Source organism: Callorhinus ursinus, unplaced genomic scaffold, assembly GCF_003265705.2.
Source record: "Callorhinus ursinus isolate GAN/ISIS: 27379988/994484 unplaced genomic scaffold, GSC_fseal_2.0 scaffold17, whole genome shotgun sequence".
In the NCBI taxonomy this organism is placed as follows: domain Eukaryota; kingdom Metazoa; phylum Chordata; class Mammalia; order Carnivora; family Otariidae; genus Callorhinus; species Callorhinus ursinus.
In genome coordinates this window covers 15,705,609-15,729,371 of record NW_027397079.1, presented here as the reverse complement: position 1 = coordinate 15,729,371, position 23,763 = coordinate 15,705,609, and the positions used below count along the sequence as shown (strand labels likewise).

Sequence of the window (23,763 nt, the reverse complement as noted above, 5' to 3'; positions counted from 1 at the left end):
AGGTTGGTCTCTTCTGAGGCCTCTCTCCTTGGCTGGTAAATACCTTCCTGCTGTGTGTTCGAATGGTCATCTCTCTGTGCCTGGACCTGTTTGGTATCTCTCTGTGTCTGTGTCCTAATGTCCTCTTTTTATAAAGACACCAGTCATTGTATTAGGGCCCACTCTGATAACTCCACTTGGACTTAATTGCCTCCTTAAAGACCCTATCTCCAAATACAGTTACATTCTGAGGTACTGGCGGTTCAGGCTTCAACATATGAATTAGGAAGCCCATAACATTTTCTATTAGTACAATAAAGTTTGATAAATGCTACATGCTAGACTTTCTTGAAAATTCACGAAGTACATTTGTAATGAAAGATTACACAAAGTCCAGTATTCATCTTTTGCACACCCCATTGTTTTATACATTTTTGGTAATCCTAAATTGTCTTTCATCCTCTATACATTGACTGGGAATATCGACCTACTGCATAGTGATCTTATCTGCAGGCCGGTGCTGGTGGCCAGGAAGGGAAGGTGGGCATGAAGTAGAGGAGAGCCCGCACACACTGGACCCCAGGTCTGTGAAGTTGGTCTCTCACCACCTCCAAGTCTCTAAAGGCACTTGGTGAGTTTCTACAGAGATCTGTGCTGAGGGAATTGGGTTTGTAGGTGGGCAAGGAGATTGGCCTTTGATGCATGGAACTGTCCCCTCCATCTGTACCAAGGAGATCTTCCAGATTGCTAAGGGCCTGGAGTTTCCCTGCTCACCTACAGTTGCTGGCCAGCAACCTCTCACCTGGCCCAACCCCAGCTCCCCACTCTATTCTCTTGTTCCCTACAGGTGAGAACAAGAGCAGAGCTGTGGATGCCGCTGGGGTGTGACAGACAGCTGGGCAAGGGTCCATCCAGGGAGGTGTGGGCAGTTGGGCTAGCTCCGCAGAGGCATGGAAAAAAGAGCCCCCTGCCATACCCTAGCATGGACATCCCACGTACCACCTGCTCAGGCCTCTCCTGGGTCGTGGCCTACTTTCTGTCTCTTACTCTTACCTTCCCAACCTGGTGCTCAGCTCAGCTTTTCTGGCTCAGGCTTTGGCTTTCCTTCTTGACTACAACGAGGGTTGCTTCTCCAGGCCTGGGGCCCCATGCTGAAAAATTCCTGTGGCACCGGCCTCGTACGAATTATCTAAGTCAGATCCCAGACGCTTCACTCTTCAGTCACATGAAGATCCTCACTGTGACGTTGGCCCCCGGGTTCCATCTGTTCTTGCATATCTTGAATGATCTCCAGGACCCCAGTAAGACTTGTCAGCTTCTAGTGTTGGCTATCCTACAACACTGGTATCTTTTACAACCTAGTGAAGACAGGGCTATTTTTTTTTTTTTTTTTTTTTTTAGAGAGAGAGAGAGCACAAGCAGGGGGAGAGGGAGAGGGAGAAGCAGACCCCCCAGTGAGCAGGGAGCCCGAAGCAGGGCTCGATCCCAGGACCCTGAGATCATGACCTGAGCCGAAGGCAGATGCTTAACCGACTGAGCCACCCAGGCACCCCTGAAGACCGGACTGTCTTACCAAAGGGGACATCTCTGTCGTTACTGACCTGGCCTTTTCAAGCAGCAGCAGTAGCTTCCCTTTGAGCAGCGCACAGAGTGCTTATCTCTACACACAACCACCCTGAAAGATAGAGCATATTGTCCCAATTTCACAGATGAGAAAGCTGGCTTCCAGAGAGCAACTTCATACGGCTAGCAGGCGCCAGAGCATTCACTTGGCCCCGCGTCTCCCGACCCCAGGGACGGGGCCCTCACGCAGGCTGTAACAGACTTACGGTTGATGTTAAAACCCGCTCTTGGCCCAGCGCTGTCCCCGGGGACCATGGATTTATTGCACATTCCTCTATTTTCCAATTCACACTTTCCCTTGGTACACCCAGTTACACTGCAACACTTCCTAAGGCATACCCCATTCGCCGAACTGCTTCGAGAAATAGATTGTTTTTAAATTAAAACTGCCACATAAATGTGAGAGGAGGTACCAAGCATTTCTCCCCCCCACTTGACCTTGATCTGTTATCTCTGCGGCTTTCTTTTTCAGAATCTCCCATCCTCATCTCGCCTCAGACAGGCTGCCCCCTGCATCTCAGTGAATGTACTTGCATTTTAAGCTGACAACCCCTAAGATCTTACATGTATCTTTTCTTTATCTATTTTTCAAAATATTTATTTATTTATTTTAGAGAGAGAGAGCATGAACGGGGTGGGGACACAGAGGGAGAGGCAGAATCTCAAGAAGACCCCGAGCTGAGCATGGAGCCCGACGCGGGGCTCGATCTCTCAACCCTGAGATCATGACCGGAGCCAAAACCGAGAGTCAGACATGCAGCTGACTGCACCACCCAGGTGCCCCTTCTTCATCTATTTTCAGAACAAAATAATACATTTAAGGACATAACAATTTAATTAAAAAGTCTCAAAATACACACAAAATTGTGAGAGTTGTCACAGTAGGATTTATTAAACAGAATATGGTGTTCTTGGGGCACCTGCGTGGCTCAGTTGGTTAAGCGTCTGCCTTCGGCTCAGGTCATGATCCTGGGGTCCTGGGATCGAGCCCGCTCATCGGGCTCCTTGCTCAGCAGGAAGTGTCCTTCTTCCTTTCCCTCCCCCCCAAACTTGTGCTCTCTCTTGCCCACCCTGCTGTCTCTTTCTCAAATAAATAAATAAAATCTTAAAAAATTAAAAAAAAAAAAGAATATGGTGTTCTTGTCTTATGGTATTAAGAGAAGGCCCATGAATACTTTCTATTCTTTAAGACTTAGTTTGCAAAGCAGTTTTACAAATGTTTTCTCATTTGATCCTTAGGACTCTGAAAGAGGATTAGGCAAGTTGGTATTTTACAGAGGAAGCTGGCTCAGAGTGGCCCAACGACTGGCATGGTCCTGCAGCTGATATGGAGAGAGGAGGCCTCCTGATCCAAGATCTGTGCACTTTGATGACACCGCAAAGTGCATGTTTTTACCTATGATCCAAGGGCTACTGTGTTCCGCGCACCAGTGTGCTGTAATGATAGAAACCTCATCCTCCTTTGCATTTCCATGTCCACAGATTACACCAAGAATTCCGGGCTGTGCACCTGCTCTGCTGGCTATAATGGGATAGAGATGTGGCTGAAATGGCATGAGAGGAGTCTCTGAAGCTTCCTTTATTCCCTCAAGTCTGGAAGATGGGACACGCAGTCTGTCCTCCAGCCTCCTCGAATCCGGGGTGCGACAGGTGAGGGACATCCATTTCACCCCAGCTGCAGAGGGAATCACCAGGTCAGTGGAGTTCAGAGCCAACCCTGGCCTGGATCCAAAGAGCCTCTTGTTTCCTTGTTGCTGCCGGATAGCAAAGGAAGAATCAGAAATCCAATCTCTTTATCCGGGGATCGGAGACTGACCCTTTCATAGGTGGCAGATACAATCTAACAGTACGTGACTTTCTGCTGGTTTTGCCATGATAATGAGACCCTATGAGAACACACTAACCGTGTGGAGAGCTGGAGAACATTCCAGGAGGAGGGAACAGGAAATAGAAAGCCCCGAGGAAAGAATGCACAGAAGAGAGACCAGTGTGACTAAAGCAGCGTCCGGCAAACGTTTCTTGCCAAGGACCACCTAGTAGAGACCACCTAGCCGTCCCGGATAATGCATACACGAATGAGCATGGCTGGGTTCCAATAAAACTTTATTTATGGACCCTGATATTTGAACTGCCAATCATTTCCATGTGTCACCAAATCCTGTTCTTCTTCTGGTTCTTTCCAACATTTGACAAATGTAAAAACCATTCTTAGCTCAGGGGCGGCTCAGAAACAGGTGGTCAGCTGTTTGCCTATGGGCTGCAATGTGCTGACCCCTGAGCTGCGGCATCGTGCGTGAGTGGGAAAGAGAGTCATCCCAGATGAAGTGAGAGAGAGCTAAGTAGGTGCAGACCAGACCACACGTAGAGGTTTGTAGGCCATTGAAGAGAGTGTGGATTTCATTCTAATTGCTATGGGAAATGCCTGAAGGGGCTGGAAAGCAACAGGATCTATTTTAATCACACTCCGGTGCATCTGAGTCCAGAATGGGCTGTCAGGAAACCGAAGCAGAAGCAGAGATACTAGTAAGGAGCCTACTCCAGCAGACCAGGCAGAGATGATAAAAAACTGAAATAGAATTGGAGCCTCAACCTCAAAGGGAATGACCTATCAGAGTGATCGGAAGGTTAAGCATCTGGCAGAGTGCCTGGCACATAATATCTACTCAGTAAATGTTAGTTCTGTACACTTCCTTCCTTCTTTGGTGGTCCAAAACCTGGGAATATTGGTTTGGTCTAAGTCCCTTAGAAAAATGGGTCATTCTGTGAAAAATAGGTCAGATAATATCATTAAAGTGAGTGTCTAAGTTTTGTTAATGAGTCTGTGATAGGATACGTGTGTTGGGGGGAGCTCGAGGTGTGTGCATTCATATTTGTGTTGAGCCACATGAAATAGCTAAAATGTGTCTACCGATTAGGGTTTATCAAGATCACTGGCCTTATTATTGCTCTAAAAACACATTTAATCTATTTAGTTGTCCTCATTAAAAGTCTTAATATATCAAAAAGATTTTTAAAACTTATTCGTAGGTATAGAGAGAAAAAAAACAAAGCAAATACTAGTCTTTATGTGCCATTCCATTTACGCGCCATTCCATTTTCTCCCAACCCCTTGATCTTTCCTGGCATTGAATAGGAATAAAGATATAAGATCTGCAATTTGTCTGATAGTGACAAGTGATCAACTTGGAAAGGGGATAAATCACCCAGAACCCCATATGGGAGCGCATAGGCCCATGAAGTTGAGAGGAGGTACGATGAAATTCTAACCAACCCAGAATCTGGGTGTTTTTTGGTTTGTTTTGTTTTGGTTTTGTTTTTGTTTTAGATTTTTATTTATTTATTTGACAGAGAGAGACACAGCAAGAGAGGGAACACAAGCAGGGGGAGTGGGAGAGGGAGAAGCAGGCTTCTCGCTGAGCAGGGAGCCCGATGCGGGACTCGATCCCAGGACCCTGGGATCATGACCTGAGCCGAAGGCAGACGCTTAACGACTGAGCCACCCAGGTGCCCCAAGAATCTGGGTGTTAAACGAAATAATGTACAGTTGTAGGGTTAAAGATCTTACATCTATTTGATTTTGTGTACTTTGAAAGGTAGGGGTGGTTGATCAATAGTGAGTAACATTGTATATACAGCAGAAGCATAAAAACGGCCATAGTTCTTGGCCTCCAAATGTTCTGGAGGAGAATCCTTCCTTGCCTCCTTCTGTTTCTGGTGCTCCAAGCATTCCCTGTGCAATCTCTCTCTGCCTTTGTCTTCCCGACATTTTCTGTGTATGTCTTCTCCTCTTCTGTCTCTCATAAGAACACTTGTCTTTGGATTTAGGCCCACCAGAATAATCCTGAATGATCTTATTTCAATTTCCTTAACTTAACCATGTCCACAAAGGCCCAGTCTCCAATAAGATCATATTCACAGGTTCGGGGTGTCAGGACATGAACATGTCTTTTTGGGGTCCACTATTTAACCCATTACAACGGTGGACTCTGTCTTTTTTGAAAAGTTACTTTAGGGGATCAGCAGCATAATTTGCCTACAGACAATGCTCAAGTTGATACATTGCCCTGGGATTATTTCCTAATTGATTCCAGTATATAAATCTTGTCTTTTTAACTAAATTCTAAGTTTTATGTCCACTACAGGGCTTTTTATTTGTTAAGTTTTGGATTATTTACGCATTTTTATATGAACAACAATGCTGCAATGAATACTGCACCCTTTGCTTATATCTACTAAGACAGCAATACAATGAACATCGAGAAATGCTGCGTTGAAAGTGTATGGGAAGTTTACGTTAAGATACGTATCGTCAAGTTGCCTCCAAAGGGGTTGCACCAATTTTCTGTCCTACAAGAGGTATGTGAGAGCATCTGTTTCCCTTGAACTTGCAGAAAATTATTTCCCATCAGGCCTTTTGATCTTTGCCAAAATCATTTATTAAAAATTTTTATTTTTAAGGATCATTTACCTAATTATAGCTGCAAATATCTTTATAAAATGTCTATTATCCTTTTTTTTTCTGTGAAATATCTCTCTTTGTTTATGTACTTGCCCATTTTTCTATTGGAGTTTTGGTCTTTTTATAAGTAGACTTTGGAAGAAATCTTATTTATTTTTTATTTCATAGAAATTAGGACCTTGTTATATATGTTACAAATATTTGTTTTCAGTTTGCTATTTGTCTTATTATTTTGTTTATGTTTTTTCATGTTGAATTTAAAAATATTTATGTGTAGTTAAATTTATTAAATTTTTTCTTCAATGATTTCCAAGATTTTGATTTTATCCACTCCAAGATATTTTCTTCTTATTGTTTTACAATGTCATGTTAAAAAGAAACCTTTAATTTACATTTTCTGGTTTTTTTAAATGTCCATTTATTTAAACAAAAAAACAAAGAACAGTTCACCTATGTCTTCCACCCCCCCCATGCCTTGCCTCTGGCAATCACCAATTTGTTCTCTGTTATTTATGAGCTTGTTTTGTTTTGTTTTAGACTCCACATATAAGAGATCATGCAGTATTTCTTCTTCTCTGACTTACTTCACTTAGGATAATGCCCTTGAGGTCCATCCATATATTTGCAAATGGCAGGATTTCATTCTCCTCTATGGATAAATAGCATTCCAGTGTATATATGCCATAATTTTCATATCCATCCATAGATAAGACACTTAGGTTGTTTCCGTATCTTGGCTGTTATAAATAATGCTGCAACGAACATAAGGGTGCACATATCTTTTTGAGTTAGTGTTTTAATTCTTTTCAGATAAATTCCCAGAAGTGGAATTCCTGCATCATATGATAGTTCTATTTTTAATTTTTTGAGGAACTTCTATACTGTTTTCCCCAGCGGCTGCACCAATTTACATTCCCACCAACAGGGCACAAGGGTTCTCTTTTCTCCACATCCTCATCAGCACTTGTTGTCTCTTGTCTTTTTGATACTAGCCATCCTCACAGGTGTGAGGTGGTATCTCACTGTGGTTGTGATGTGCATTTCCCTGATGATTAATGATGTAGAGAATTTTTTTATGTGTCTGTTGGCCATCTCTATATTTTCTTTGGAAAAATGTCTATTTAGATCTTCTGCCCATTTTTTAATTGGATTGTGTGTTTGTTTGTTTCTTTTGAGTTATAGGAGTTCTTTATATATTTTGGATATTAGCCCCTTATGAGATACAAGAATTGCAATTATTTTCTCCCATTTCAATAGGTTGCCTTTTCATTTTGCTGATGGTTTCCTTTGCTGTGCAGAAGCTTTTTGTTGTAGTTCCACTTGTTTAATTATGCTTTTTGTGGGACGCCTGGGTGGCTCAGTTGGTTAAGCATCTGGTCATGATCCCAGGCTCCTGCATCGGGCTCCTTGCTCAGTGGGGAGCCTGCTTTTCCCTCTCTTTCTGTCTGCTGCTCTCTCTGACAAATAAATAAATAAAATCTTTAAAAAATTATGTTTTTGCTTTGTGCTGCTTTTTAAATTGAATTCATCAATCTGATCATTAACTAGTACCGTTCCATTGTCTTCTGGGCTTGCAAAATTCTGATGAGAAGTCTGCTGTCTTCTTTACTTTTGTTCTTTATTTTTGTTCTTCTCTGTATAATATTTTTTCTTCTCTTGCTGCTTTTAAGATTTTTCTCTTTATCATGTGTTCTCAAAATTTGATTATAATATACCTTACTGTGTTTTTTGTTTGGTTGGTTATTTTCCTTAGGGTTTGCTGAGCTTCTTGCATTTGAGGGTTTCATCAAACTTAGAAAACTTTTGGTCATTATTTCTTTAAAGATATTTTTTCTGGTCTCCTTTCTCCTCACTTTCTGGGGCTTCAGTTATGCATGTGTCAGATTGCTTTGCATTTCCCAAAGATCACGCAGTCTCTGTTTATTTCTTCCTTCAGTCTTTTTTTTTTTTTTTTTAGAGAGGGAAAGAAAGAGAGCACATGTGAGCAATGGGGGAGGGGCAGAGGGAGGAGGAGAGAGAATCTCAAGCAGACCCAGTGCTGAGCATGGAGCCCGATGCAGGGCTTATTCTCACAACCCTGAGATCATGACCTGAGCTGAAATCAAGAGCTGGGTGTTCAACCGACTGAACCACTCAGGCACCCCTTTCAATCTTTTTTTTTTAAGATTTTATTTCTTTATTTGTCGGAGAGAGAGAGAGAGAGAGAGAGAGAGAGAGAGAGACAGCACAAGCAGGGGGAGGGGCAGGCAGAGGGAGAAACAGGCTCCCCACTGAGCAAGGAGCCTGATGCCGGACTCAATCCCAGGACCCTGGGATCATGACCTGAACTGAAGGCAGCCACTTAACGGATGGAGCCACCCAGGCATCCTTTTTTTTTTAAATCGCAGTGCTTTATTTTGGATAGGTTGTATTGCTATGACTTCATATTGCTTTGTCTTCTGTTTTTAAACTGGTGCTAATCCTATCCAGTGAATTTTCTGAAACTTGTTTTAGAACATTTTTAGATTTACAGAAAAATTGCAAAGATAGTGCAGAGTGTTCCTGTATATTTCTCACCGTTTCCCTTTTTGCTAACTTTTTACATTACTGTAGCACATTTGTTACAAATATAATGAATCAATATTGATGCATTACTATTAACTAAAGTACATACTTTATTCACATTTCCTTAGTTTATCCAAGGTCTTTTTCCCATCTGGGATACCACATTACATGCAGTTATCATGTCTCCCTAGGTTCCTGTAGGTTGTGAGTTTTTCAGACTTCCTTTCTCTTTGATGATCTTGACAGTTTTGAGGAGGGATCTTGTGGGATGTCTTTCAGTTTGGGTTTGTCTGATGTTTTTCTCATGGTTAGACTTAATGTATGTGTTTTTTACTGCTGTGGTAACAAATTACTCCCAACTTAGTGGCTTAAATAGCACAAATTTATTTCTTATGGTTCTGTATATCAGAAGTCTGACGTGAATCTCACTGGGCCAAAATCAAGGTGTCAGCATGGCTGTGACCCTTTCTAGCAGCTCTGGGGAGACTCTGTCTCTTTGTCTTTTGCAGCTAGAAGCCATCTACAATTTCTTGGCTGGTAGTTTCGTCCTCCATCTGCAAACCTAGGAGCTCTCTCTGACCCTTCCATCTCTCTGACCCTTTTTCCACTGTCACGTCTTTGTCTCTCTCTCTCTCCCTCTACTGACCACAGAGAGGGTCTCCACTTTTAAGGACCCATGCAGTTAGTTTGGGTCTAGCCAGATAATCCAAGATCATCTCTCCGCCTCAAAGTCTGTATCCTTAATCTCATCTGTAAAGTCCCTTTTGCCATAGATAATATATTCACAGGTTCTGGGCTTTGAAAGGTGAACATTTTGGGGGGCCACTATTTTGCCTGTCACATTGGAGTTATGGGTTTGGGGGAGGAAGACCACAGAGGTAAAATGCCATTCTCATCACATCGTATTAAGGATGTATGCTATCAACATGACTTATGACCAACAATGGTAATTTTGATCCTTCAGAGAGCCCTCGTTTCTCCTATGAGAGAATGGATTTGGAAACCAAGATCTGGGTGTGGGTTCATCTAGTTAAACTTTTTTTTTTTCAGATGGTGTACTTTTTATATTAGAAATTTCACTATTTGGGTTTTTTTTGATATCTTCCATGTATTTCCTCATTAAGTTCATGTTTTCCTTTCAATATGTGTTCGTGATTCTAAGAGCTTAAAAAAATCCTCGACTACTAAGTTCCATCATCTGGGGCTTTTATTTGGGTCTGTTCCTATTGCTTGATTTATTTTCCCCCTTGATTATGGGTCACATTTTCTTAACTTCTTGGCATGTTTAGTAATTTTTTATTAGATTTTAGACACTGTATTTTATGTTGTTGACTGTCTGGATTTTGTTTGCTTTTTGTCTTACCTTAATGAGTTTTTGGCTTTGTTTGAACAAGTAGTTTTACTTGCATATCAGCTTTATCCCTTTAAGGCCTGTTTTTAAGCTTTGCTAAGACATACAGAAAGTAGCCTTTACTCCAGGGATTGTTCAGCCCTACCTGAGAGGCGTAAATGCCTTGGATGATCAGTAGGCCCTCTTCATTCTGCCTGTTGGGGGATGGATGTTCAATTTTAAGGTCTGTGTGAGCTCTGGGAATATTTAATTTGCCAGTCATTCCTTGTCCAGCATTTTGGAGTACTGGTTTCCATATGCCTGGTTCAGGAGTCAGCAAACACTAAAGGGGACCATACACATTTCTGGAACTTTTTTCTATATAACTACCTCTTTTTGAGAGCTCTGCCTCACAACTCCCGGCCCCTCAGCCTCTCTGACCTGTCATATTAGTTTCCTTACTCCCTTTCCTGGTTCTGTTTGATCCCCTCCCAACCCCCACCCCCACCCCCCACCCTATCCCCGGTCACTGCAACCACCGTGTGGAAATTGCCTCTAACAGAGAGCACAGCATTGGCTTATTTGTTTCCTTTTCTTCTCAAGGATTCCAGTCAATGCCTGAAACCAGTTGTTTCATGTTTTGTCCAGGTTTCTAGTTACTTACTGCAGGAGGTCAAGTATAGTCCTTGTTACTTTTTCATTGCCAAACTGTCTTTTCTGTTCTTCATTGTGATGATAATCTTGGTATAGATCTTCATATATCTTCCTTCGCACATTGTGCCAAATACTGGGGTACCTTTTAAATTTGGAAAATCATGTTCCTCAAAATGTCCTGAGGAATTTGCCTTATGCCTTTACTAATTTTTCTGTCTACTGTTATCTTAATTATCATTTTTCTGGAATTTCTTCTAGATACTGAATATCTTGAATAGAGCATTCATTTTTCATATTTCTTTCCTATTTTCCATTTCTCTTATTTTATTGTACTTTATGTGAGATTTACTTGACTTTGTCTTCCAATTATTCTATAGAATTTTAAACATTCTGTCTTAGTTTTAATTTCTAGGAACTTTTTCTTGTTCTCCACTGGTTCCTTTTCTATCATTTTGTTCCTATTTTGTAGATGCAATATCTTCTCTCATATCTTTAATGATGTTAATGAAAGGTTTGTTTTTTTATTTTTAAGTTTTCTTTCCTGCATCATCTTTGTTGCAGGAATTCTTTATTCTTTTTATTTTCACTGTGGTTATGTTACGGTGTTCACTCTTAAGATTAAGGCACCAAAAAGCTGACCCAGCCAGAAGCTCTTTGGACAGGAGCTTATACACTGGTGGTCTTCACTGAGGCAAACTGAGGGGACCAGTTGGTTTTCTACTGAGGCCCTCCAAATATCACTGTTGGCCAGTATCTCCTCTGGGGTAGCAACCTCCAATCTCCAATCTGGGAATTTTACTCTGGATGTTGGTGTTCTGGGTCTGAGAGTGGAAGGGAGATGGAGATTTCACTGTTCAGCATACAGACTACCTCAATTCACCTGCTTTAAAAGGAACTCCACCTCTGCCCATTTCAGCATTTGGAGGGGAAGAAGTCAACGAACTGCTTCAGAATTAGATAAGGGTGGAGAACTGTAAGGACCTAACTGCTCCTTAGATAGACTTTTAATTTAATCTTGCTGCCCCTGCCCAGTGTTTCCTATTCCTCTGTCTTTTCTGGGTCCTGTGTGGAAAATTAGCCCACTTCTGAAGGATGCCCCTCCAACTCCCTTTGCAGGTGTGAAGGTTTGACTTTCCTTCTCTCTGCTCAGTCTTTGCTCCTTGCTCTTTGTTATTCCTCTTTCCAAAATCTACTTCCATATATTGTGGGTATGGACATCACTTAGCTTCCTAATGATCGATATAATTTCTGTTACCTGTTCTCCCTGAAATTTCTTGGTGAATTTTGACAAAAGGTGGTTGTGTGGGTTTGTGTTTACTCTGTTATTCTGAACTCAAGAGTCTCTCACATTTTTATAGCAGAAAACATGACTCGCCATATATGGATTCTTAGAATTCCTTTATTTTTGTTTAATTAAAGCCTAAACTTGGGAGATAAATTGAATTTTAATCTAATTTGGGCTTTATATAGGCTAACAGGAAGAAATAATGTATATAGTGAAAGGGTCATAGGCACACCATCAAACATCTGGATAAAATACTAGGTTAGTGCACAGGTGGGTGTTTTGCCTACACGACCACAAGCAAAACATCTAGACAATAGGTATTAAGTTTCCACCAGCTGTTTGGTATCATGGAATAGACACAGATTTGTAATCAAAGTCACTTGTGAGTGGAATGCTGAGTTGATAAGTAAGCTGAGACTTCTCTTCTGCACATCCTGAACATGACCATGAATAGGTTCATCACCATCATTGTATCAGCTGCCCATTGCTGCATGCCCTAAGAGGATCCAAGAAATTTATATCTACAGGCACTGATCTGGTGACTGTAACTTTTCTCTTTCACTCCTAAGGAATCAGTTGAAATATCACAGGGAAATAGTTTTCCATCTATAGTTTCAGAGGCTAAAGATCTGCCTTAGAGATCATAGTAAACATATTTCTTCCACATGTTGGATCTAGGAGTCTTTCTCTCCACCCCCATCTCCAATTTTTAATGGAAAAAGTTAGTTACTAACTCTATCAATACATTTGATGTATACTTCAACAAAATTTCTTTGGCTTAAATACAGAACTAGCTTGGACTATAGGACCAGATGAGTTTGTTAGATGGGTGTTCTCTGCGGGATGAGAGGACATTTTAAAGGCTGAAAGCTTCTGTCAAGGCTTTTTAAAGCTGGCTATTAATCACACACACAAATACATATTTTTAATTACTCTATTTTTAACCTATTCTTTAAGGTACAGCCCAAATCCTACTACCTTGGGGAAGCCTTCTGTGCTTTTCCTTTGGTAGTTCTGGCTATGCTTTGTTGTTTACTACCTGGAATTGTTCAGTTTTGTGCTGATGAAAGTGTCATGTTGATGTAATTGATGTCTATCTCCTGGTGAATAATTCTTCGGAAGAAATACAGAGAAAACTGGACTAAGCCACTCACTTTTTCAGAGTCCACTGAACTAGTGTCATGGACTTACAAGCAATATTGAGCAGAAATGTATACAGCATTTTCTTAAAAATGTAGTTAGCAGAGGGGCACCTGGGTGGCTCGGTCGTTAAGTGTCTGCCTTCGGCTCAGGTCATGATCCCAGGGTCCTGGGATCGAGCCCCGCATCGGGCTCCCTGCTCAGCGGGAAGCTTGCTTCTCCCTCTCCCACTCCCCCTGCTTGTGTTCCCTCTCTCACCGTGTCTCTCTGTCAAAATAAATAAATAAAATCTGAAAAAAAAAAAAAGTAGTTAGCAGACCAGACTCCGTTATCTGCTTGCCTCCTTCCTATGAGTACATCCAGCTTGCCTGGTGGGAAGCCATGTTGGTTCTTTAAGACGATGTTGGAAAATTCATCAGTATTAAGCAGAGAATCCTTAAGGAGAGCAGGGCTCATGCTGGTGTGAGAACAACATCCTTTATTATCACATTTTTACACTTTAGGAAAGTCTTCCTTTCCATTTAGGTAGGAGAGATACACAGAAAGGGCTAAGGTGGGCCATTCCCACAGGGAGAGTAGGCAGATCCCAAAGGGAACTGAAATGCCTGCCTGCTTAAAAGTGTCTCCATTGTGGGCCTATTGGGTGGCTTTGGATTAAAGCACTTTTGCCACAAGGTGCTTGAAGTGACATAAACACATGGACAGTCAAGAAAAATCTACTTATAATTAGCTATCCAGAGTAGTACACACACACACTATCCTAACAAAATAAAATTCAGAAATCGGTGATTTTAAATTTTCTCTTTATTTTGCTCTATATTTCCAGATTTTCATTTTAAAATTATCATTTTTTCTCAATACAAAGATAAATAAAAAAATTAATAACTCACTTGTCCTCAAGGTGACCAATATTAACAGCTTTGTATATATACCTTTATCCTTTTTAATTCAAACATTTTTGGGGGGGGTCTTTTTTGGAGGTTGTCTTTGCAAAAATAAGATCATAATATGAACATTTCTTTGCATCGTCATTTTCATTCTTTAAAATACATCCTGGTCTCCTCTCTAGATCAACAGAAAACCTTAATGTGTTCTTTCTTATTTGTGCATAGCATCCCATAGAATAGATCAACCACGGTTTATTCAATTATTCAGTTACTGACAGACATTCAAGTGCTTTCCGATTTTGTCACTACAAAATAGGCCTGTATTGCTCTAATATTCTACAATAATCATGTAATACTTATATTAGAAAATATTATGCAAAACATAAAAAAAGAGAAAGATAATTAATATAGAGTCAAGAAACATACTGGAACCTGTTTGCTGAACAAACAGGTAAATAAATGTATTAAAATGTTACCTGGGAGTGGAGCCACCAACCATTTCTGTCTTGAGATAATCATTTCATTGTGGGCCCTGTCTCCCAATGGAGCCTGCAAATGCCTTGAGGTCAGGAACCAGGCCTCCTTCCTCCTTGTCTCTTCCAAATTGCCAAGCACAGCCCTGCAGAGGGCAGGCAGTCCCAGACCCACACAATCCAATGGGCTCCAACAATATCCTTGGAAAACAGCGGTTAAGATTTCAGAATGAAAATTTCCCATGTGTGCAGTGTTGTGAAACTGGATTCCCAGGCCGGCCCACAGATTCCCCTTTTAACCCACAATGACGGTAAACTATATTGCTTATATTGTTATAGTTTCTTCTTAGTTCTGTGGTAAAATGTATTCTGAATTCCAAATGAGCATTTGCAGGCAGAGAACCCTCTTCTACTGAGTGAGTTCCTGTAGAAGAGAGGGAGAGAGAGAGGGAGCGATAAAGAGAGATTCTTTCCTTCACTGCCCTCAAATGAGACGCTTTCCCTCCCTTTCTGCTGATCTAGTTGTATGTGGAAACTGAGCAAGCAGAATAGGAAATGTGATGACTAAATATGAAAGTGCCAGAAAGACGAAAAGCAAAGAGAACAAATTTAACATAGAAGTTTGATATTTTTCTTAGAGTCTTCATTCATGTTTGAGATCTAAGAATTTGAATTTGATTGCTAAGAATATAGTAACTGAAATTTGCATATAAGTGAAATGAAAATTTATAATTAGAAAAGATTCTTTAGTTGTTATAAACTTCTCTTAATTCTTACTCTTTTTCAAATAGCATATTGAAGCCATGATGTGAATTAAAACAAAAGGTTATTTAGATATTAATGATCATGGGATGTATCATTGATTAATAGCTATTTATCTGGATATACATTATAAGTTTGTTCTTATGTGTTCACTTGAGAGTCAATATTTGAACTCTTAGATAAAAACACAAAATGCGTTTTAAAAGCTGAATGTTTTAATAAAATAAAAGATTAGGAGAAACTCCATGGCATTTGTAGGAAAAAGTTATCTTCCATGTAACTTAAAGAGACACAGGTTTAAAAATTCTTAAAAGAATGTAGTGTAAGATATAAGATATGTTAATCAGTGCTTTCTTTTTTGAAGTTCTATGGAAAAAACTAGCTAAAACTCACAAGTACTTTATATAAACATCATATATCAAGAAATATTTTCTGAAATCACCTATACAATATTATTTAAAATTTTACATTAATAAAAGTAAAATCTATCCTCAAAAAATGTTAACTTTTCAATAGGAAAAAAAAATTATCCATAGTTCCATCACTCAAGACAATCACTACTAATGTTCCGCTGTACTTCCGTTTGGTCTTACTTACATCTTTGGGGTGGTCATACTGCACATGTGAACTTTATTTTCCTTTTCCCCTCAATATGGTACAAATATTTCCTACTATCATACTTAAATTCATCATAAGCAAAAATACCAACAAAAGGAAAAGTGTGTATGTGGTAAAACCTATGAGCACTGTGAAAAAGTGTGTATGTGGTAAAACCTATGAGCACTGTGAAAGATGACAGGCTTGGGGGTCATGTTTTTTGTTTCTCAATGAGGGAAGAAGGGCTGTCCAAATCTAAACTTTCATGAATGACCTTAACTGCATACATGAAAACAACTGGTCATGATTCTTTGGTTCTGCATCACTGAAAAGATGAGAAGTTCTCATCAAGATGGGAAGTAAAAACAAAGAAAAATGGGAGACAACGGAGCAAGTCAAGTGATGATAAGCCTATAATGTTGGTACCTCTCAGGTGGCTGGCTCTGCTCTATGGACGCTCACAACCACCTCCTAAGAGTCGCTTGGTGTCTGTATTTCTTTCTCTCCTTCCATCTTTAGTGGTTTTCCACTTACAGTTGGTTGTGTTTTATTTTTTCTCTCTGATTATCTGAAAATGAAGTAAAACTAACAGTTTTTGTGGCTGTTAGTTTTTAAATTAAAAAAATTTTTTTTTAAAGCAACAGGACCTTCTCCCTAAATTAAGCCTACTCAGAACCTCAATACATAAAACAGAAAAAAAGTCAACCTTTTTTGGTTGTCAAGAGAGGAGTGGTGCAGAAAGCAGGATCCACAGCTTGAGGTTGAGAAAATACGTGATGGGCTGTTTAAATCAATATTTGCTTTCAAATTACAAAATGTTCAAGGCAAACCATGAAGTTTTACTTATACTGATTGTTCTGCCAACAAAAGTTCAGTTTTGTGAAAACGATTTATTACACGAGGAGTTTCTGACAGAAAAAAAATCTGAACATTTTTAGAAATCAAAAAACCGATATAATTTGGAGCCACTGAACTTTGGAATGAATATTGATTTTTGTGGTGACATAATCTCTGAAAATGATCACTGTTCACTCAAAACAGTCTGAGGAAAATGCCTGGAATCTATAGTCGAATATTTCTTCTCTTTTATCTTTTTCTTTAAGGAAAGTTTCTTTAGGGGTAAAAAGAATGAAATAAAAACTTACTTCATTTCTGGAGATGAGAATCTGGAGAGAAAGCTAACGGAAATTAAATATTTTAACTGAGGAATTAAAAATGAATATTAAAAAGACAAAACTGGGGACACCTGGGTGGCTCAGTCGGTTAAGCATCTGCCTTTGGTTCAGGTCATGATCCTGGGGTCCTGGGATCCAGCCCCGCATGGGGATCCCTGCTCAGCGGGAAGCCTGCTTCTCCCTCTGCCTGCCGCTCCCCCGGCTTGTACTCTCTCTCTCTCTCTCTCTGACAAATAAATAAATGAAATCTTAAAAAAAAATAAAAAAGACAAAACTGTTTCAGAATATCATAAACGTGTTGTATTTCCTCAGCAAATCCAACATGTAATGAATTGAGAGGGCAATGAAAGAACAGTTGTAAATTCTCCTAAGAAACCAACAAATTAAGAAATCCTTGCACTGCACTGCTGTATTTCCTCTGCCCCAGGGCTTTAGTGCATAATTGGTACCTGTTATGTGTTGAATTGTGTCCTCCCCAAACCCCCTCCCCCGCCGCAACCAAATTCATATGATGATGTCCTAACCTTCAGTACCTCAGAATGCGACCTTATGCAGAAACAGGTCTTTGCAGAGGTCATTAGTTAAGATGAGATGATACTGGAGTACGGTGGGCCTCCAATCCAATGACCGGTGTCTTTATAAAAAGGAGAAGTTTGGACACAGGTTCACTCCCGGAAGAACACCATGTGAAAATGAAGGCAGAGATCAGAGATCATCTGTAAGCCGAAGAATGCCCAAGATTCCTGGCAAACCACCAGAAGCTAGGAGGCATGGAGCAAATCCCTCCCTCAGCCTCAGAAGGAACGGACCTTTTCCTTGTGACCCCTTGATCTTGGCCTATCAGCTCCCATAACTAGGAGACAATACATTTCTGTTTATTTCAGTTGCCTGGTTTGTGGTGCTTTGTTATGGCAGCCCTAGGGAACTAACACAGCATCCTCTAGTTCTTTTTATTTTTTTAAGATTTTATTTATTTATTTGAGAGAGAGTGCGATCGAGAGAGAGCACAAGCAGAGGGAGCAGGAGAGGGAGAGGGAGAGGGAGAAGCAGACTCCTCACTGGGCAGGGAGCCCCATGCGGGGCTCGATCCCAGGATCAAGACCTGAGCGGAAGGCAGATACCCAACCGACTGAGCCACCCAGGTGCCCCTATCCTCTCGTTCTTTAAGCCTTGGCTCAACTGTCAGTTTCTCCGAGGAACCTTCCTTGACCACCTAGATCTGCCAGTATTTTCAGTCAAAGCTCTTGTCTATTTCCTTCAAAACACCAAGACAAATATGTAACTTTTTTATTGGTTGGGTTGTCTGTTGACATTGACCCCACTGGGATTTAAGCTCTGGGAGAGCAGAGGCTTGTCTTGTTCCTACAGCCTTCAAGCAGCTCAGTGTCCCCAGCGTGGCCGTCACAGGCCTGCAAAATGTCACCCACTCGCCGCCTCAGTGCCAAGAGTGGTGTGTGTGTGTGTGTGTGTGTGTGTGTGTGTGTGTGTGTGTGTGTGAACTGTCTTGCATGTGTTGGATTTAGGGGAGAAGAAGTTTTTTCGAGGAAGTCAGAGACTTAAAAATACTCTCAGTCCTTTGTTTCATGACACTCTTCTGTCTTTCTGACTGGCAAATTTCCAAACATTTGCAAATAGAATGAAGGGGGTGTCATTCAGAATGAGGATGTTGGGAAGAAAGAGAACACGCTGAGTGTCACTGAGCTTCCTATGCTGTGTGAAGAGCTTACAGAGACTGGAAGCTGTAACAAAAAATTCTCCAAATATCCAGATCCAGTGAATCGTGTGGTTTGCTGAATTTATGTTAAAAACTTTGTTTCTTTTTTTTTTTAAGATTTTATTTTTTTGACAGAGAGAGACACACACAGCGAGAGAGGGAACGCAAGCAGGGGGAGTAGAAGAGGGAGAAGCAGGCTTCCTTCCGAGCAGGGAACCTGATGTGGGACTCGATCCCAGGACCCTGGGATCACAAGCTGAGCTGAAGGCAGATGCTTAACTCACTGAGCCACCCAGGTGCCCCTGAAGTTTATTTCTTGTTTAAAATATTTTTAATACTTGAAACTATTATAGTAATTCTTTCTAAAGAACCTCAAGACAGAACTATGGATGCCTTTTCCTTTTTTTTGACACCTTTTCCTTCTGACTTTAAAAATAAAAGTACTACTTTATGGTTTATCACCTTGGCGAAGTGATGAATATTTCAGAGCTACTTGGGGATGGAACAGAGAAATTTTAGCAAAACAATGTATGAAGTTGTAAAAATTGTAAACCTTCCTTTTAGACAAGATAATCTCTCTTTCTCCCCCTTTCTCTCTCTCTCTCTTTCTGACACACACACACACACACACACACACACACACACACACCCTGGCAGTTTTTTCTTTCGTTTATTTACTTTTAAAGATTTTATTTTTAAGTAATCTCCACACCCAACATGGGGCTTTGAACTTCCAACCCTGAGATTGTAAGTCACACCCTCCACTGACTGAGCCAGCCAGTTGTCTCTATCCTGGCAATTTTAAAGAATATTTTTTCCCTTACTTCATCAGAACAGGACAAAATTAATATTTATTACTAAGGACTGGGCAATATATCGCTCAATTTAAATGCATGATTTCAGAGAATAATTGCAACAAAATAGACCTCATTTCATTTTCTAGTAAAGTGGGAGACACCATTACATGAGGTAATAGTCAAGATCTTCTCCAACTTGATGCCTCTGATCCTTGAACTTTGATTGAGGGCCTTTTCAATGTCATTACAGTTCTACTGTCCCAACTAAAATCTAACTTGACTGTCTATTTATTCAACGGGGACGGCACAGTAATATTCTTTAGAGTTCAGGACTATGGACTATGCCTCTCTATTGGCCCAACTGCTCTTGCAAGTGTGGAATACTCATTTTCTGTATTTTATAATCCCCTGAATTATAGCACCATGGAGGGGAGCCTCTGTGGCCAGAACAGAGTGGTATCATTGATAAGGTGGAGATTGGGACATCCATTGACAGATGGATGAGGGGCTGCTGATTTAATCACAACTATAAATACTTAACATTATAGTGAGCAAGCCATCTTATTGCACATTCTTAACTTTAACGTACATTTCTAAAGGCTGTGATTATAGATGGAGGGGATGCTGGGATACTGGGAGATGATGTAATGGAAATTAACATGACAATTTACTAGACTGGAAGAAACCTTCTCAGGATGCAGAGATTTCCAATGGTTTTGGTTCGCTGTATTCCCAGTGCTGAGAAAAGTCTGTGGGCACTGTGTAAATGTCGGCTATTTGATTATTTTATCAAACTCTTCTTGTTAGGAAAATAAATGAAAAACCCATTTGAAAGGGGTTAACCTTGAATGTATCTTTAATTTTCTTCCTTAGTTGAAATCCTTCATGGAGACATCAATCACTACATGTCCAACTAATCACTGCTCTTACTCAACTTCCCTGAAAAGAAATTAGTCCTAACGCATGCAGGTAGATCTTCTTTTAGAAGGTGCTATTCTCCAGGTGAAACAACAACAGGCCTCACTCAGGAGATCACTCTGGTTTCATTACATAAGACTGCTCGCACAGTGGTTTTTGTATTAGACCAAGGGGTCTGGTCAGATTTCTTTGGGATGGCAAAGGTTACTTTTTTCAGAGACTTTCAAAGAGGTTATATTTTGCTATATTGATCCATTTTCCACAGAGATTTATGACTGTACGTATCTCATCAAAGGGCCAAGAAATATTTCTTGCCTGTGTATATCAATACCATGTGGATTTTTGGGGGCGTATTTATACTTTTGGTCTGTAGCGATACGTCATCAAGGTCACAAGAATAGAGTGAAATTCATCTACTATGCTTTATGTGTTTAGGGGCCTGAAAAATTGGAAACAGTACCCATGCCTCTGGGAGCTCCAGGGGGCTCAGGAAAGGCAGGAGTCAGGGATGTCTGCCAGTTTGCTGGTGGGTCAGTGAGGTGATAAATATACAAGGTTGTTGGGAAAGATGTGATGAGTTTCGTTTTAGACGTGCATAATTTGTCAAACCCGAGGAACAAGCTACAGACTTTGGATCTAACACCAAATAGAGCTAGCTGAAGCTCTGGGCATGAGTGAGAGCACTCAAAAAGCAAGCACGTGGAATGAGAAAATGGAAGGGTTTAAGATGGAATGTCTGGAAACATCATAATTTAGGGGGCCGGCAGCAGAAGAGAAGCCAGCCAAGAAATAGAACAGGACAGAGGGAAGTCACACACACATCATGGAAAATGGGAAGCACAATGGGCATTACTACATGATACAGAGAGACTGCATCGATGAGGACCTGAAATGGCCCTTTAGGAAAATTAAAGGAAGAAATACATAAAAATATCAGCAGCCCGATTCCTGACTGGTGACATGCCAGGTGGCTTATTTTCCTCTTCCAACTTTGCTGCATTTTCTGCATTCTGTACAGTAAGTATCGGTTACAGTATATAAAAAAATAAAATACTCTGATAAAGTCTAAAATATTTCATGAGACAAAAGGGGCAGGTAACTATTAATTCACAAGTATTTGAGCGTCTGTTTGTGCTGGGTACCATGCGAAGGATAAAACAACCAACAAGAGGATAGCTCTGTTGTTTTACAGAAAGGAAGGGCATGACAAAAGGGAGGAGTGTGGGGCTCCTGTGGCCCAGTTGCAGGAGATGAGGCTGGAAAAGTAGCTTGGTGCCAGATCATAATGGATTTTTTATATATTTTGTTAAATAACATGGACTTTATGGGGCACCTGGGTGGCTCAGTCAGTGAAGCGACTCCTGATTTCGGCTCAGGTCATGATCTCAGGGCTGTGAGACGGAGCCCTGTGTCAGGCCCCGCGCTGGGTGTGGAGCCTGCTTATGATTCTCTCTCTGCCCGCCCCCTTCCTGCACCCCCGCCCATTTGCTCTAGCTCTCTCTCTCAAAATAAATAAATAAATAAATAAATACTAAAAATATATGGACTTTATTCTGAAGGCTACAGAGAGGTTTATGAGAGGCTGAGTTAGGGTTGGAATCGTGCTTTATTTGAAGTTAATCTTCTACTGAATTGGACGGTAGTGTGGCCGCTAGCCTGGGGGAGCACATCGGTGGGCATGGTTGGAGACAGCCGCATAACTGAACGCAGGCGGTGCAGTGGGGACGGAGAAGGGGCCAGGTCCACACGTATTTGGGAGTAGCATCAACAGGCCACTGGACGTATGTTGGGGGAAAGAAGACATCAAGAACGACTACTGGGTTTGTAACTCGCGTCCCTAGGTGGGCAAAGAACGACAGCTGCCCTACAGACTTTGTCTATAACGCTCTCGTTGCCCGGAGCGGTCAATGTTCTAGGAAATAAGAAAGCAAGTGTCTGTGTCAGATAGTATTATAGGAGAGGGGAGAAGAAGCAATGTGCATATGTGAGATCTATTTCTGAGATCACAGCAACAAAACCGAATCGTAAACACTCAGCTGTCTCCTCATCACATATGCATACTTGGAGACTTTTCTTTTTTTCCAATCTACAGAATTCAGTACTTCTGTGGCAAAGAGGGATGCTGGAGTTATGTTTTTAGAAGGGTTCACATGTAAATAGCTATGGCCTCCCAGGAAGGGTCTTTCCTGGTTGGGTAGAGAAGTTTGGGAGAAGGCTGATTGAACTGCAGTTGGGGGAAGAAAGAGGGATAATTAGATGAGAATTGACACTGTTAAGGCAAAGGATCCCAAAGCGGTAGGTCTCAAATGAATGCTATTAGTGTGAGCTAACACACCTTGAAGGTGACAGGTGCTGTAGTTGTAGTCTTGCATTCTATCATTTATCCCCGTTTCACAGCACTGAAAACTGAGGCCTTAGGTCGTGCAACTTGACGGAGCATGCCCAGCTACTAAGTTAAAGAGGCCAAATCTGAATCCGGCTGAACGTGTCACAGTACACGAAGCATCTCTCCTGGACCGGCCACGATTAAGACACACGATTAAGACAGCTCGAAGTAAAATTAACTCACACATGAACTCTTGCGCATCTCCTCCTGCAGGGAAGTAAGTTCTGTCGCAGGGGCGCTAAGTCAGTCTCCAGTGTGCTGCTGTAGACCGACTAGGGGAAGGCCTTCCTTATCGCCCTCACCCCCCAAACAGAGCGCCTGGTGGCGCCCGAGATGGCGGCAGCCCTCCAAATGGTTACACCCTCAGCTCCTGATGAGGGTTCAAGTAAGGTTAAGGTCGCAAGTCCTCGCCTGGCCCAGTTCTTGCATTAATATGGAAGTAATGCTGTCTTGCCCGTTCATTGTTCCTTTTATTCCTCGGAGGCGGGCATGTTACAAAGCGAGTTTTTAGCCACTCTGAAAACAGCGGGGCTAAACACCACTTACACCTGCCCCACCAACCGGATGACAAGCGCCCCCTTTGCTCCCCCTGCCGCCCTCCTGCTCCTTCCTTCCTTCCCAACCTTCAGGTAGCCCTGACGAGGGAGGCTCAGGTACCCGCTTTCCTCTCCTACAGCCGCTAGCTTCGGGCCTCAAACGAAGCTGGGGCCCGGTCGCCCCCACCCCCCATCCCCCCCCCCACCCCCGGGCCTCGAGTGTGCGCGCGGCGAGTGTGAGCGTCCCGGTGTGCCAACAACAGACTCACGAGCAGCCGCTTGTTGCTCCCGCTGCCGCGACGCGGGGAAGTGAAAATGAAATTGACTTTTCCGAGAAATGATGAAAGCGGCGCAGCCCGCCAATGAGCAGCCGCGGCGAACTTCCGCACCTCCCGGCCCGGCCGCTCGCGCCCTCCCCCCGCCTCCACCTCCCGGTTGCACAAGCTTGAAACAAACACTGGGGAGGAAGGGCGGAGGGAGGAGGGCGGAGGGGGGAGGCGAGGG

At 41.7% G+C, this 23,763-nt stretch overlaps 1 long non-coding RNA gene across 8 annotated transcripts; it reads right to left on the bottom strand.

Moving 5' to 3' along the window:
• On the bottom strand, nt 1–23,646 carry LOC112834586 (uncharacterized). Of its 8 annotated transcripts, XR_012381120.1 has the most exons (7): nt 23,529–23,646; nt 22,673–22,930; nt 17,442–22,249; nt 15,911–16,301; nt 14,378–15,873; nt 2,999–3,356; nt 1–1,654 (listed from the first exon to the last, which is right to left on the bottom strand). It is a non-coding gene; the product is annotated as an uncharacterized lncRNA (long non-coding RNA). The 8 variants fall into 8 exon arrangements; XR_012381121.1 differs by lacking the exon at nt 1–1,654 and having other exon boundaries at nt 2,467–3,356; XR_012381123.1 differs by lacking the exons at nt 1–1,654; nt 2,999–3,356; nt 15,911–16,301 and adding an exon at nt 16,980–17,156 and having other exon boundaries at nt 13,801–14,798.
• Between the last annotated feature and the right edge of the window lie 117 nt (nt 23,647–23,763).